The sequence below is a fragment of the Apium graveolens genome, chromosome 6 (genome assembly GCF_009905375.1).
Source record: "Apium graveolens cultivar Ventura chromosome 6, ASM990537v1, whole genome shotgun sequence".
NCBI lineage: Eukaryota > Viridiplantae > Streptophyta > Magnoliopsida > Apiales > Apiaceae > Apium > Apium graveolens.
In genome coordinates, this window is record NC_133652.1 from 217,214,224 (window position 1) to 217,231,055 (window position 16,832).

Here is a 16,832-nt window from a genome sequence, read left to right on the forward strand (position 1 = left end):
TCAAGTTCATTTACTTATTTAATTGAATTAATAATCAACGTTTATTTCGTTTTAATCCTAAAAAGTCCAGCCATATTATTGCATGCATGCAGGCAGATATACCTCTTATTTCAGCAAAAGAAACCGAACAATCAGTTGACAAATCAAATGAAACCATGAGCAGCAGTTGGGGAGTGCAATTATTTGATTATAAAGCCCGCGGGACCCGCGAGAAAACAAGAAAATCAAATGAGGAATTGGCAGTATATGTTCACGTTTATGTTTGAGTACAAAAGAAAAAGAAAAATATAACAACCATTTGTTGTTTTCTATTCGTGAGAGTAGTACAAGCCACACATGGTGGGGTCCACATGATTCAAAACAATTAAATCAAATATGTACAAAACTGAAGAAATCAAAAGTATGGCAGCGTTTTTATTTTTCTTTCAACCTTTCCTCACGCGCGCATGACGCCCAGATGCGCGGTTCCTTGTTTAGTTCCTGGCGCGTGCTCTGCACTTGTCCCCTAGCACATTTCTTGTTCTGCATGGACATTCTCCACTCACATGCATGATGTACGATTTAACTGCATCAAAAATAAATAAGTGGTTGCGGCTGGGTTTTCTTTTTCTCGCGCATAGACAACACGTGTGGTGACTCTCTCCTCCTGCATCTGTATGTTAAATCATAAATTAAAGTTTCCTTTGTTTATGAACCATAGTTGATCGCCATAGGCGAATTAGTTTAAGGAAAAGGCGGCTGGATTTTTCACTCTATGGCGACTTATTTTTCTTTCTCCTGCGTAAATCAATTTTCTGCCACATGCATGTGGTTGTGCAGCAAAGAAAGAAATATCCCACAAATCGCCACAGAATTTATTTCAAGTGCAATTCTACTACTCTGATCGCAATACAGGCTGTACAATTCAAAAAATGGACAAGAGTCAACCACATAGTCTGTTTATCTCTCCTACAATTCTACCACTACAAAACCAATTTTTAGCAGATTGGAAAATAACACTTCTCATCAAAACACCATTAAAGCTCTGCAGAATTTTTCTTGTAGAGTGGGTTGATTTCATTTATTGAAATTAAGGAGAGAAGTGCTACCCAATTTACTTCACACCATTAAAGCCTTACAAACTTGTAACACTCATTATTTAAAACTCTCTTGATTGTATTTAAAATCTTTTGATAGAAGCCTTGAATTTTTAGAGTGATAGATAGAACCCCAAATTGATTACTATTATTTTGGTTCTCTCTATATTTGTTGCTTTGCATTATTTATATTCAGAGTTGTAAGCAAACCTTTACGGTTTAATTTCTTAATAAAAAGAATTATTCCATGAATCTCTTAGTGTTTGTTTATTTTATTTTCGAGGTTTATTTTCCGCTGCAATTAATTAACGAAAAATGAAAAAACATACATTCACCCCCCCTTTGTATGTATATTTGGACCTAACAGAGGACAATGGAGATGATGAAGATTTTGATGAAGAGGGCTATGAGAAAGAGGGAGAATTTGATTTTGGTAAAGATTGGGATTCTGATGACATAAGGGAGGAAGGTGAGGCTGAAATTTCAAAGAAGGTTAGTAGAGAAAATAACAGATAAGTGGAGAGAAATGATGACAACAATGACCACCTTCTATGTAGTTGTAATATCCCATAATTTTTAGAATTAGATAAATAACAGAATAATAGAAAAAAGTATTAAAATTATATAAGGATTAGGATTTAAAATTTAAATTAGACCAATGGGCCTAACATTTGAATCATATTCTAATATGGATAACTTGTAGGTTAAGATATAGGGTTTTGTATCGTTGTAAATACACCATATTCGTCTTCCTCATCTTAATTATTAAAAATTCGTAGGGTTTTATACACCAAAATCAGCAATCTTGTAAAATTCATAGAAAATTCATCGTAAGTCAGAATTTGTTGACTTTGAACTTTTCGGAAAGGTCTTTTCGTTCTCTACAACCTTTGTGTTTCATGTTTTTCAAGTAAACATCATTTGGAGGGTCAAAAAGGTTAATTTCAAATCTGGTCAGGTTTGGAGGTAAGTTTTCAATCGATCTTTCTAGTGTTTTTAAAATTGTATGTTATGTGTATATATTTGATTATTAAAACATGGGCAAAGTGATGATATATTTGAAACTCGTATGTGTTATCGTATATGTATTGTTGTATATGTGTGGTGTCCAGACGATAATTTTGGATCTGTGATTTGTGTCATGATTTGTGAAAATATCGAATAAGAATTTAGGAACGTAGTCACCGGATTGTAATGACAGTTTTCAGAAAATTTAGGACCGTTATCACCGGGTTGTAGTGGTCGTGGCATGAATTATGGATTTTGAATTATTGTTGTTTATGTGTTATGTCTATTGTGTGTATCAAATAAGAGTAAGAAATTTATCGAAATTGTGTGTTCCATATATCGTATAGCTTATCGTATTTTGTTATATGTGTACATTTTACTTGGCCTACTAGTTGGATCGATTTTTTTCTTGCTGGGCTTTGTAGCTCATTACTTACAACTTCAGGTTTCGCCTAAGAGTTCGAATTGAATAGTATTGGAGTTTCGAGGATTTGGAATGACTTTTGGACTTCCGCTCAGATTTTAATATGGATAACTTCTAGTTTAAGATATAGATTTTTGTATCATTATAAATACACCATATTCGTCTTCCTCGTCTGGATTATTAAAATTCGTAGGGTTTTATACACCAAAATCAGCAATCTTGTAAAATTCGTAGAAAATTCATCGTAACTCAGAATTCGTTGATTCTGAACTTTTCAGAAAGGTCTTTTCGTTCTCTAAAACTTTGTGTTTAGTGTTTTTCAAAAAAATATCGTTTAAAGGGTCAAAAAAGCTAATTTCAGATCTGGTCAGGTTTGGAGGTAAGTTTTCGAGTATTTTCAAAATTGTGTGTTATGTGTATATATTTAATTATTAAAATATGGGCTAAGTGATGATATATTTGAAACTCTTATATGTTATCGTATATGTATTATTATATATGTGTGGTGTCCAGACGATAATTTTGGATCTGTGATTTGTGTCATGATTTGTGAAAATATCGAATAAGAATTTAGGTCCGTAGTCACCGGATTGTAGTGACAGTTTTCAGAAAATTTAGGACCGTTATCACCGGGTTGTAGTGGTCATGGCATGAATTATGGATTTTGAAATATTGTTGTTTATGTGTGATAGGGAATAAATAAATCCTAATTACGTAGTTAATATTGCATTAATTACACATGATTTGGGCTACAGGGCCCAATAGGAAGATGTATGACATTCAGACCAAAAAGGTTAACACATTGATCAGGCCTGATGGACCAGATCAGGCCTGATGGAACAAAGAAGGCCCAAAATCCTGAATATTAATTAATTTTATAATTAATTAATAAGGGATAAGTCAGCTGATAAGATGAGTCCTAGTGGAGAAATAAATCCTGGTAGATTGGCCTCCAAGAAACCTGGTGGGATAAGGAATCAGCTTCCTACCTCTTAGGACTCCAAAGTCCATTCTAATTCTGAGACTTGCCCACCAAGTCTCCTAACCCAAGTCCAATTCAGGGACTCCCAACATCTATATAAGGGGCCTCACCCCACAAATCAGAGCTACATTTTTTGACTTGATCCTTGGCAATCAGCAAGGTAAGTAGGCATCTTGTTAAGGCAGATTGAGTCACGAAATACAAGAGCAGTCATATTGAGCCTCGAAGCTCACATTCCTTAGTAATAGATACAACAATTATTACACCTTAGTTTTTAATCCATAAAATTTGGCGCCGTCATTGGGAAAGCATAACAATAACCATGGCGAGAACACGGAGAACAAGCAGCGTCCTTGAAGGAGGGACACCCGCGGGGATAACCCAAACGATTTTGTTAACCATGGAGGTGCCTCCACATTCAACCTATGCCGTCACCCAAGGAGGAGCCTAGGTTGGGGCAACTGAACCTCAACCTCATGGGACGATTCCCCCAGCTCCTCAAGGTACGAATCCCCAACTTTAATAACTACATACACCTGTGAATTCTCGACCCATTGGGTACGAATATTCAACTGTTGTAACAACTAACCCCCCTTTTGGGATGCCCCTTTACCCCGAGGTTGGAGGAAGTGGACATACTGGGCGGAGTGAAGCACGGGGGTAAATACACCCCTACATACAAGGTTTGGCTCCTATCCCGGAGGATCAGTAATTTTCTGGTCCTTATACTGAGAGAGACTCCGAATATTCAGATGCTAAAGTGGCCCCAAGGAGGAGATGTGCTGGCAAAGAACCGATGGCTGATGGTAACCAACATCCTAGGAGCACCCGAGGGGTGAATCCCCAAGAAGTGCATGAGAGAATCAAGGCCCATGAGGCTGAGATTAAAAGGCTGAAGTGCGACTTGGAGGCGCACCAGGTTCCAAGGCCCCCATTACCACCTAGGGGGAGAAATTCTCCTCCAATCATAGACCTGGATGGTCCGCCACAAAGAAGGGCTGTAGTCCCAAGAGCTGATCCAAGCAATCTTCTTCCCCTTGGAGTTTCTGATGATCCTACTCCACCATTCACTGGAGAGATAATGAATGCCCATATCTCAAGGAAGTTCAAGATGCCCACTATCAAAGCTTATGATGGCACAGGAGATGTCGCTAATCATGTTAGGACATTCTCCAATGCACTGTTGTTGCAGCCCGTGAATGACGCAACTAAGTGTCGGGCCTTTCCTCAAACCATGTCGGGTATGTCTCAAAGATGGTATAGTCGTTTACCCCCGAACTCCATTGGGTCCTTCAGAGAATTAAGTCAGGCTTTTATTAAGCAGTTCATCAGCGGGAGAGTGCATGAGAAAAGTTCAAAATCCCTCATGAGCATTGTGCAGGGAGCGAAGGAATCTTTGAGAGACTACCTGAATCATTTCACGAAGGAAGCTTTAAAAGTACCGAACCTTGATGACAAGGTAGAAATTATAGCACTGCAACAGGGAACTAGGGATGAGTTCTTCAAGATGTCCTTGACAAAGCGCCCCCTGAAAGCATGCTGCAGCTCCAAGATAGGGCCGGAAAGTACATCAAGGTGGAGGAGAGCATGAGGAAGACCGTAGTGAGCAACGAGCCCGCTGGAGGCAAGAAGCGGAAAACTGATCTGGAGTATATTGCTAAGGATAAGTATCCTAAAACCGAGCAAAACCCTGATTCAACCCCTAAGAAGGGAGGAACTGGGCAAAAGTTCGCTGAATACGCTAAGATAAATGCTCCTAGAAGCCAGATCTTGATGGAAATCGAGAAAGACCAAGATATTTATTGGCATAAACCCTTGAAGGTAGATCCTGCCAAGCTAGACAAGAGCAAATATTATAGATTTCACAAGGATGTTGGTCATGACACCGATAAGTGTAGACAACTGAAAGATAAAATAGAATTCCTCATTCGAAAAGGAAGGCTGAACAAGTACACTGGGGAAGGAAGAGATAGGAGTAACAATGGCTTTTGATGATTCTGACCTAAAGGGTGTGAAATTTCCTCATGACGACCCGCTGGTCATAACACCTATAATAGGAAACAGTCCGATTAAGAGGGTCCTTGTGGATAATGGTACTTCAGTGGATATCTTGCTCCATGACACCTTTTTAAGGATAGGATATAATGACTCCCAATTGACCCCAACCGACATGTCGATATATGGATTTGCGGGAGTGGAGTGCTCCGTGGAAGGGATAATCAAGTTGCTAACAAGCATAGGACAGGAACCAAGGCAAGCAACACAGATGTTGGACTTTGTGGTGGTAAAGGCTAGTTCGACTTATAACGCTATCATGGGAAGAACAGGGATACATGCCTTCAAGGCAATCCCTTCTTCCTACCATTCAATTATGAAGTTTCCCACCCGAAATGGGATTGGAGAAGAAAGAGGAGATCAAAAAATGGCTAGAAGTTGCTATGTGGCCTCACTGAGGGCAGATGGAGTTGGGGGGCAAGTTCTGCCTATTGAAGATCTGGATATTCGAGAAAATGATGAGAAAAGAGGGAAGGCCAGCTGAAGACTTGGTTTCGATTCCTTTAGCTCCCGAGGATCCTGAGAAAGTGACTTTCGTTGGAGCCACACTAGAGGAGCCCCTTAGAGGGAAGTTGGTAAAATTTTTACAAGAAAATAGTGATGTGTTTGCATGGTCGGCAGCTGATATGCCAGGCATAGACCCGAAACTAATTACTCGAAAGTTGAACGTGGATCCGAATCGGAAGACAGTGAAGCAAAAGAAAAGGAGTTTTGCTCCAGAGAGGCAAGAAGCTATCATTCATCACTGACTTTGGTGTTTATTGTTATCTTGTTATGGCATTTGGTCTTAAGAATGCAAGAGCCACCCACCAAAGGTTGGTGAATAAGATTTTTAAGGATCTTATTGGCAAGACCATGGAAGTTTATGTTGATGACATGTTAGTCAAGAGTCTAGTGAAGACTGACCATATAACCTATTTGAGGGAGGCTTTTGAGGTCCTGAGGTACCACAAGATGATTTTAAATCCTACAAAGTGTGCTTTCGGAGTAGGATCTGGAATTTTTTGGGGATTGATGGTCTCCAAGAGAGGAATCGAGGCCAATCCCGACAAAATAAAGGCAATCCTAGACATGGAATCACCAAAAACTATTAAAGATGTTCAAAAGCTCACTGGAAGGGTTGCAGTGTTGGGAGGATTCATCTCCAAATCTGGGGACGAGTGTTTGTCGTTTTTCAAGTCTTTAAAGAATGTTAAAGATTTTGTATGGAGTGAAGAAAGCCAGAAGGCATTCGAGGAATTAAAGAAATATATGGCTCAGGCCCCGTTGCTGGCCAAGCCAGTTTCGAATGTAGTTTTATGCTTATACTTGGCCGTTTCAGAGGGCGCCTTGAGCGCTGTATTGGTTAAAGAGGAACTAAAAATCCATAAACCCGTGTACTATGTTAGTAAAATTCTGTATGAAGCTGAGTTGAATTATTCAATTATTGAGAAGTTCGCTTTAGCCTTGGTAATGGCTTCGAGAAAGTTGCGTCCTTACTTCCAGGCTCAGAAGATTGAGGTGCTAACAAAGCAGCCCCTGAGAAATATCATTCATAGTTCCAATGCTAGTGGGAGGTTGATCAAGTGGGCAATAGAGCTGGGAGAATTCGACATCAAGTATAAGCCACAAACGGCAATAAAAGCCCAAGCATTGGCTGACTTCGTGGTGGAATGTACCATACCCAACCAAGAAGTCGGGGGGCAGGAAGATACCATACCTCAAGACAAGGAAGTTGATAAGGGGGACAAAGGACAGGATGATAAGGAGAAAAAATAATGGGTTCTCTATTTTGATGGAGCATCAAAAACAAATTCAAGTCGAGCAGGTTTAGTTTTACAAAGCCCTGATGGGTTCTTGATTGAGTATGCCATGAAGTTAGACTTCCCGACCACAAACAATAAGGTAGAATATGAAGCTCTGATAGCTGGCCTCGGCCTAGCAGGGACACTGAGAGTCAAGAACTTGAAGGTCTGTGGAGACTCGAAGTTGGTCATATCTCAGGTGAAGGGAGAGTTTGAGGCAAGGGATGATACGATGGCTAAGTATGTCCCCCTAGTAAGGGCCGTGATGACCCAATTCGATGAATTTCATGTTGAGCACATTCCAAGGGAGGAAAATGCTAAGACATATGCCTTATTAAAGTTTGCTTCATCTGAGATAGAGGAAAGTTCAGGAAGTGTATACTACCGCGTTCTGAAGACACAGAGCATTGATGTTAAGCTTTTAGCTCCTATAGGTCTGGGGACGTCATGGATAGATCCCATTAAGACCCATATTCAAACCGGTTGGTTGTAAAATGATGCTACTGAAGCACGGAAGTTGGTTGTTCCAGCACTAAGATACTCCTTGATAGATGGGATTTTGTATAAAAGATCTTATGTAGTTCCCTACTTAAGATGTCTCAGGCCCGATGATGCATGATTGGCTCTTGAAAAAGTGCATGAAGGTATCTGTGGGCAACACTTGGGGGGCAGAGCACTAGCTCATAGGATAACTCGTTTGGGCTTCTATTGGCCAGAAATGATGGCTGATGCCAAATAGTATGTGAAGAAGTGTGACCGCTGCCAGAAGCATGCATGTAATAACTCGAATTTTTGAGACCCTGTAAAACGTTTAATGAATAGTAACCCTGACAGACAGGAAAAACTTTTGAGCCCACACTATATAGTGCATAAGAAAATGAGTTTCGGAATAGATATTACGACTAAACGAACCAAATAAGTGTATGTAAACGCTATTAGTTTTCGAAGAAAACGAACTTTGAAAAACAACCATAATTACAACTTATCAAGGACTACGGGAATCACAATATAATTACGAGATTAAAATCCTACGGATTTATATTCAATTAGGATAAATAAAAATATAAGGAATAAATACGAAAAGAATTACATTACGAACCATTTACGAATAAGTATTGCGGAGAACGTTTAAGTAACCGAGCGAACGCGTAAACGATTAATTAAACGTAACGCACTAACTAAACCATGGTAAGGAAGTAACCATGGTTACTTCATCAAATAGTAAGCTAACCCTAGGATGACCAAGCTAGCTAGCAAATAGTGTGCTAAGGAGCTAACCTTGTAGTTTAGCTTGTAAGCTAGCAAGCTACAAAGATTTGTCCATGGATTTGGAGACAAGGAATAAACCTAAGCTATCCTAGGAAGAATAAAGATTAACTTGCAAAGATATCAAGTCACCTTCCAAGAAGCAACCTAGAATTCATCCAAGAGAAGCAACCAAGGGCTATAAATACCCCCCACCCCCATTTGCTCCCATTCAGCTATTTGAAGAAAAAAAGAAGGAATTGCAATTCAAAACTCCAAGCTCAAGTTCTTGTAAAATCCCACAATTATTTCCCAAGCCTCCTAGCAACTAAACTAAGGTAAGAAAAATCTTTCATCTCTTTTTATCAAGGTTTGACGGGTGGAATAAATTCAAGAAACTCACTTGTGAATAGTAACCTCTCTTTGGTTTCTTGATTTTAATGGTGGTTTTAGATTCCAAAAATCATACCAAGCACTTCCAAGCCTCCACCATCCTCAAGAACACATCTCAAACTTTCAGGAAAGGTAAAAATCTTTGGCCTAACTTTATTTAAGGTTCATGTTTAAGATCCATTTAGTGGGTGTTAGTAAACCTAGCTTACTAAGTGTTGTTTATGAAATCTTGATGATTAAGTTAAGTAGATTTAAGGTTGGTTGTTGTTTCCTCAAGAACATGATGTTCTTGAGAGGAGTTTGTGTGTTGATGATGATATGATGATTGTTGGTGGTTGTGTTGATAGTTAAGGCATAAACGAAATTCCGATCGTAAACGTAACTTCGTTAAAAACAACAAACCGTAACTTTAAGTTTCTGCAGAAAGTCTCGAAGATTTAAACTGTATATTCTTGAGAAATAACCTTTACTTAAGGTAGACAATGTTATAAGGATCGTTTAGGAACTTGAATCACTTAATTCCGATTTACGGATCAAAAGTTATGATCATTTTAGTAAAAGTGTTTTACGCGACAAAAACTGCTACAAATCACGAACTTTGAAAATATAAAGGATAGACTTAAAAGTATTAATAAATCATGAAATTTTTACAGAGAGTAACATGTGGAGTTTCCTAACTGTCATAAAAATTTCAAGTGAAAATAATGATTTATCAATTTTATAAAAATGTTGGAGCCGAGACCGCGCGAGTAGAAACCGTAAGAATCCTTATGTGGAGCCGACAACGATAATGAGAATGAACTCAAGATACTTAGGAAAATGAAGTGACCATAAAGTGTTTATGACTTAAAAGAAATGTTAAGGGTAGTATGAGTTGAGAGGGTATATAATGAGTAGTGCATGAGTGCGAATTACCGTGAATTAGGACGAAACCTAACGAAATGAAATGTGTTTATGGTTATAGATTTCCGAGCGGAACCTAGAGCATCCTCCACCTTGAGATACCCAGGCAAGTTTACAAACCGAACTCCATTTTACTGTTGTGTTGTGAAAAGATTGTTTTACTATCATCGCATAAATACTATGTTTGCCATGATACGTAGTTTTGAATTTTCGCATGATATAGCGATGTTGTACGATAAGTATATATCGTGAAATCTTATTTCGCTTTAAGCGTAATGTATGATAGAAGACCGAGGGTCGGTCGGGATTTAAGATAAAACCCGGGAATTGTTCCGGAGATATTATAGGACAGATATAAGTCCATAATAGTACGTTTTAAAAGGGACTCATCATCCACTTACGAAACATTAAAACACCTCGAACTTTTAAAATGATTTCCCAATGAGCATATTCCCTCAACTATATTTTATTGATTCAGATATTAAATATTATATACGTATTCCTTTATTATAGGAGTAATATACTTCAACGTTTATTTATTTCAAACCCGATTAATCATTATAGATTATTAATTATGTAAACACAAACTAGTTGAAGAACACTATTTAAATAAATCTTTTAAAAGAATAACTCATTCGAGGTATGATGAATATTAATTATCATTTAATTATTTATAGACTACTATTTAATTAATGATTATTTATTTAAGGATTGTTATTGATTTAAAGATCATAGATCCTGATATACCTTTTGATTTAGAAGTATCATTCGAATAATTTCAGATCGTCGGTGAATATTATCCCGACTTATTATTATATTGAATATAGTTTCAAGAAGAAACTTTTCCCCTTATTAATTATCTGTTGACAACGGTCAACTCACATCCCTAGTACTTCCTCCGAAATTCTCGAAAGTATGTATATACATATATATACACTTATATTCTAAAAAGATAAATTATCTCTATCAACAAGCAAAATGCTTGGGGAACTTCGATGTGGTTCAAATTCCCGGGATGGATAGATTTCTGTTGAAGGACAATGGAGGGGTAGACTCTGGTACTACGTGTGCTGAATGGGCTACCAAAGGTACCGCAGGCGAAGGTACTTTACTCAGGAACTTGTGAAGTATGTGTATACCCGAAAATGGGACACGTAGCCCGAATGCGGCCAGGGTGATACCCGAGAGATGACGGTATTAGTCCCTTTACTAGTAAAGAAGGTTACTTTCCATAAGATGACTGATCATCGTATGCGGTGACTCTTGTGAGATGTCCAAAATCTTCCAATTGGAATTGATATGCAATACCGTAACCCAAGCCTAGGTGCTTGGATTACTATTAAGGTATTCGCAGGTTATAAAAACCCCTTAAAAGAATTATTCTCATAAGAAGGTGTGGGACACCGAGAAATCTACTTTTAAATAAAACATATATATAATATATGATGTTATTATACAGTCATTTTCATACTGTACATTATTATGCTGAGCATCTTAGCTCACGCTTGTTTTCTTAAATTGATGCAACACAATAGTGAATCAAGATGCCTGCCATGAGAACCACAACCAGGAAACGGGTAGGAAATGGCCAGCTGTTCCGTAGATTGTTTGGTGCAGTACCTCAGGTAGTCGGAATAAGCTAGATTAGTTTTCAGTTGTTTATAGTTCGGCTTATTTATAAGTATGGTTTATGTAAAATAAGAAATAAGAAGCGTATATTCGGCCGGCGGATTAACCTTACTTAAAGGTCACCCCCGATAAGACTAATTACATTTGGGTTGTAATAAAATTTCTCTAGTAATGATGGTTCGTTTTCAAGACAATAACCTGTAGTGTGTGTGTGTTAAGTGTGGGGTCGCGAAGCGTGAGTATTTACATATTGTAGTGTGAGTTGTGTGAGTTTAGATAGCGTGGCTTCCGAGACTACTGACCCCAAATTTTGGGGCGCCACAGAAATGGTATCAGAGCCTTAGGTTATCAAATCTTGGAAACGATAGGATATAAAATATGTAGACCTAAGAATAATAAAACAATCAATTAGAGCTCAAGTCGAGTTCGTCGTCGGGCTACACGGGTAGTCTTGACTGTTTTACCCTCAAGAGAATTCCAACTCTAAGTTAGTAACACCTTGCCTATTGTGTCTGGTACCAGTGGAGCGTAGGAGGGAGGTTGACCCTGTTGATGATTTGATGATTCCTGAGCATAACCCTATTCCCGAGCCAGAGAGCCCACCCATTGATGATTCAGACAATGACCCTACCGAGGATGTCCTAGAAAAGGAGACTGAGCTTCCTGTCCCCGTAGCTAATGGCATAGTATGGAGAGATGTAGAGATGTACCCACACCAGGCTATTCGCTCTCCTACACCACCCCCAGGGATCCAGAGCCCTATGTCCTATACAGATGATGATGATGAGGAGGCGATACGAGCACAGTTTCATGAGGTCCAGAACATATCCTCTAGTGACCCAGACTCACCTCTACCACCACCGGCGACCATGCATGTAGCCGTACATGACTGGGTAGTGAGTCAGCTTAACGCTGAGATCACGGCGATGTCTGCCCGCATTGCTGAGTTACGCCAGACACTGACAGCTGAGAGAGCTACCCGACTAGGATACCCCAGAGACTTCAGAGCTGCTTCCCCAGCCATAGCCCGTAGAGAGATCGATGGGATCGAGCTCCGTACCAGGGTTCAGATGAGGATGACATCAGTGGGAGGATACATCCCGGTAGTCGATGCAGAGATGATGATTGCAGGAGCGATGAGGAGGGTGCGTGACCTCACTCGCAGTGATAGTGACTGAGAGATTAGTGACTAGATGTAGACCTTGAAGAAGGCTGAGTGACTTGTCACCAATTTTGATAGGATTGCTAGTAGTAGATAGCGTTCCTAGCCTTTCAGGGTACACGGCTTATGTATTTTCCTTTCAGTATTTAGAACTAGCAGTAATAGATTGTAATCAGGCATGTATGAACTCGGCTAGTTGTTTCATCCCCAAGATATAATTGGGAGATCTTATGAATATATATCGAAGCAGTTATTAAAGAATTGATGTCTATATTAATGCACTTTTTAAAACCTGTTAAATAATAAATGACATGCTTATATATGAATAAAATAACCTAACTGTCATAATCATGTGACCAATTTTCCTTATCAGAATAATGCCACCCCGTAGAAGAGGAACCAGGGCATAGCCCGCAGAGTTTGTTAACTAACAACGAGGTGACCCAGTAGTAAATGAGGGAAGTGAAGAAAACATAGACTATAATGAATATGATGAGGAAGAATATATAGAAGAAGAGGCTGAGGATACCCATCAGGGAGGGAACCCCGTGAATGAATTTATGGAACTGCTAAGAGCAAATCTGAACCAACAGCCTATTCCACCACAGCCCCCTGCTGCCCAACAGACTGCATCTACTGTCTTTAGAGACTTCAAGTCCCTCAAACCCCCAGAGTTTCTAGGATCTGCTGACCCCGTTGAAGCACGGGCCTGGCTCAAAGAGATAGAAAAGTCCTTCGAGATACTAGGAGTTGAGGAACGACATAAGACCATTTTCGCTTCTTACATGTTGAAAGGACAAGCTAACTATTGGTGGGAGTCCAAACGAAACCTAGAAACTGATGCTGTGATCCCATGGGATAGATTTACCCGACTGTTCTTAGACAAGTACTTCCCTAGGTTTACGGAAACCTAGATGGAGATTAGGTTTCTGGAGTTGAAACATGATAAGATGACCGTGGCAGAATATGAGGCCAAATTTACTGAGTTGTCTAGATTTGTGCCTGAGTTTATGAATACTGAAGAAAAGAAAGCGCGAAGGTTCTAGCTTGGTCTGAAACAATGGATACAGAACCGAGTAGCAGTGTTAGAACTGACAGACTATGCCACCTTAGTACAGAAAGCCTCGATTGTTGAAGCTGGTAGTGAGCAGACTGTGAAAGAAAAGGAGAATAGGAAGAGGAAGATAGGAAGCCAAGGAATAGGAACCGGAAATAGGAGTCTTCCAAGTAGGTTCGTCAGGGGAGCGGTGTCCCAATCTGCAAGAGGCCCCGGATTCAGAAAGGCCCCAAGTGAGAGCGTTGGCCAGGGCGGCGGACAATCTAGGGCAATATTTTATAGCCAACCACGTGCCCCAATACCAGAATGTCAAACCTGTAAGAAGAGGCACCTTGGAGTGTGTAACCAGACAAGAGCCCCTCTGAGATGTTACCTGTTTGACCAAATCGGGCACCTTGCCAACAGTTGCACCCGACCCAAAGTAACGTGTTTCTAATGTGGGAAGGTAGGACACATGAAGCGGGATTGCCCAACGTTGAAGCCCCCAGCCTCAGGAATGAGTAGAGCTGCATCTAACCGACCTCCAGCCGCTAGGACCTTCAACATGACTGTTCAGGATGCTGTCCGAAACATGCAAATGTCCTATTTGATTCTGGAGCAACCAAGTCTTTTATATCTCAAGATTTTGCTAGCAAGTTAAAACTTAATGCCATACCCATACGTGAGGTATTACGAGTGGAAATAGCAAACAAAGAAATAATCCCTGTAAATCAAATATACCCTAAGTGCAAGCTGAAATTAGAAGAGGAGATTTTCGAGGTCGACTTAATACCATTCGCGTTAGGAGAATTTGATGTGATCTTAGGAATGGATTGGTTATCCCGTAACGGAGTGCAAATAGATTGTGAACAGAAGAAAGTTAAGATAAGAGTGCAGAATGATAAAGAAGTAGTGTTTAAAGGTCAACGACAGAACCATAAATTTTTGACCATGCTTCAAGCAAAAAGATTGTTGAGGAAAGGTAACGAGGCCTATTTGGCTTATGTGATAGATACCCAGAAGGAGGTCCCCAACATACAGGACATACCCATAGTAAACGAATTCGAGGATGTATTTCCAGAAAACTTACCAGGATTACCACCTGACAGAGAAATCGAGTTCGCTATAGAGTTAGCACCATGAACGGCACCCGTATCCAAGGCCCCATATAGGTTAGCCCCAGTTGAGATGAAAGAACTAGCTTCTCAACTGCAAGAATTATTAGATAACGGAATGATAAGGCCCAGTGTGTCACCATCGGGAGCACCAGTACTATTTGTAAAGAAAAAGGACGGCAGCATGAGATTATGTATAGACTATCGAGAGCTGAATAAGCTGACTATAAAGAATAGGTACCCTCTTCCCAGAATTGACGACCTATTCGACCAACTCAAAGGAGCTGTACATTTTTCCAAAATAGATTGAAGGACAGGATATCACCAGTTGAAAATCAAACCGGAAGATATACCAAAGACTTCTTTTCGCACTAGGTATGGACACTATGAGTTCTTAGTCATGTCGTTTGGATTAACCAATGCACCCGCAACCTTTATGGATTTGATGAACAGAGTGTTCAAAAAGTACCTGGACATATGTGTGATAGTTTTTATAGATGATATTCTGATCTACTCAAGGACAGAGCAAGAACATGCGGAACATTTGAGGATAGTCTTAGAAATCTTGAGGAATGAGAAATTGTATGCCAAGTTTTCGAAGTGCGAATTTTGGCTGAGAGAAGTTCAGTTTTTAGGACATGTGGTGAGTAGCAAAGGAGTTTTAGTTGACCCCGCCAAGAAAGAGGCGGTATCCAATTGGGAAAGACCAGCAACCCCAACAGAGGTTAGAAGTTTCGTAGGTTTAGAAGGTTATTACCGGAGATTCGTGCAAGACTTCGCTAAGATAGTCGGTCCATTGACTAGACTTACCCGGAAGGCAGAAAAGTTTGTATGGATGGAAAAGTATGAAGAGAGTTTTCAAGAACTAAAAAAGAGGCTGGTGTCAGCACCAGTGCTCGCTCTTCCCGATGGAAAGGGAGAGTTTGTGATATACAGAGACGCATCACTTAAAGGATTAAGATGTGTACTAATGCAACATGACAAGGTTATAGCGTATGCCTCTCGACAATTGAAGGAGTATGAGAGCCGATACCTTACGCATGACCTAGAATTAGCAGCCATAGTATTTGCCCTAAAAATTTGGAGACATTACCTATACGGTGAGAAATGTGAGATCTACACTGACCATAAAAGCCTCAAATATATTTTTACTCAGAAGGAACTAAACATGAGATAGAGGAGATGGTTAGAGTTGATAAAGGACTACGACTGTGAAATTTTGTATTACCCGGGTAAAGCCAATGTGGTGGCTGACGCCCTTAGTAGGAAGGAAAGACTCAAAATGATAACGACATCGGAGGAATTAGTTAAGGAATTTGAGAAGATGGAAATCGACGTAAGAATGACCGGTAAGAGAACGGAAGGATTATTTGAGATTAAGCTAGTACCAGAACTGACTACAAAGATAAGAGTATGTCAGGAAAAGAAGATGAGCGAGGAAAAAGGGACATTGACCGGTGAGGAAGTGAGATGCGAGAAGGATGAGGAAGGGATCATGAGGTATGCGTCCCGGATTTGGATTCCGAATGTGCAAGAATTAAAGGACGAGCTGTTGCATGAAGGGCACAACTCTAGATATTCAATCCACCCAGGAAGTACGAAAATGTACCGTGACCTTAAGGAATATTATTGGTGGCCTAACATGAAGAGAGAAGTAGTGGAGTTGGTTAGCAAGTGCTTGACATGCCAAAGAGTGAAGGCGGAACACCAGCGACCTAGTGGACTGTTACGACCCCTAGAAATTCCGGAATGGAAATAGGAACACATAGCCATGGATTTTGTGACAGGCTTACCTAGGACAAAGACCAATCACGATGCTATATGGGTTATCATTGATAGACTGACCAAGTCCGCACATTTCCTACCAATCAACGAAAGGTACACCGTAGATAAGTTGGTAGATATTTACTTGAAGGAAATTGTAATAAGACATGACGTTCCTGTAGCCATAGTGTCAGATAGAGACCCGAGGTTTAATTCCCGATTTTGGAGAAGCTTCCAGGAATGTGTAGGTACCAGA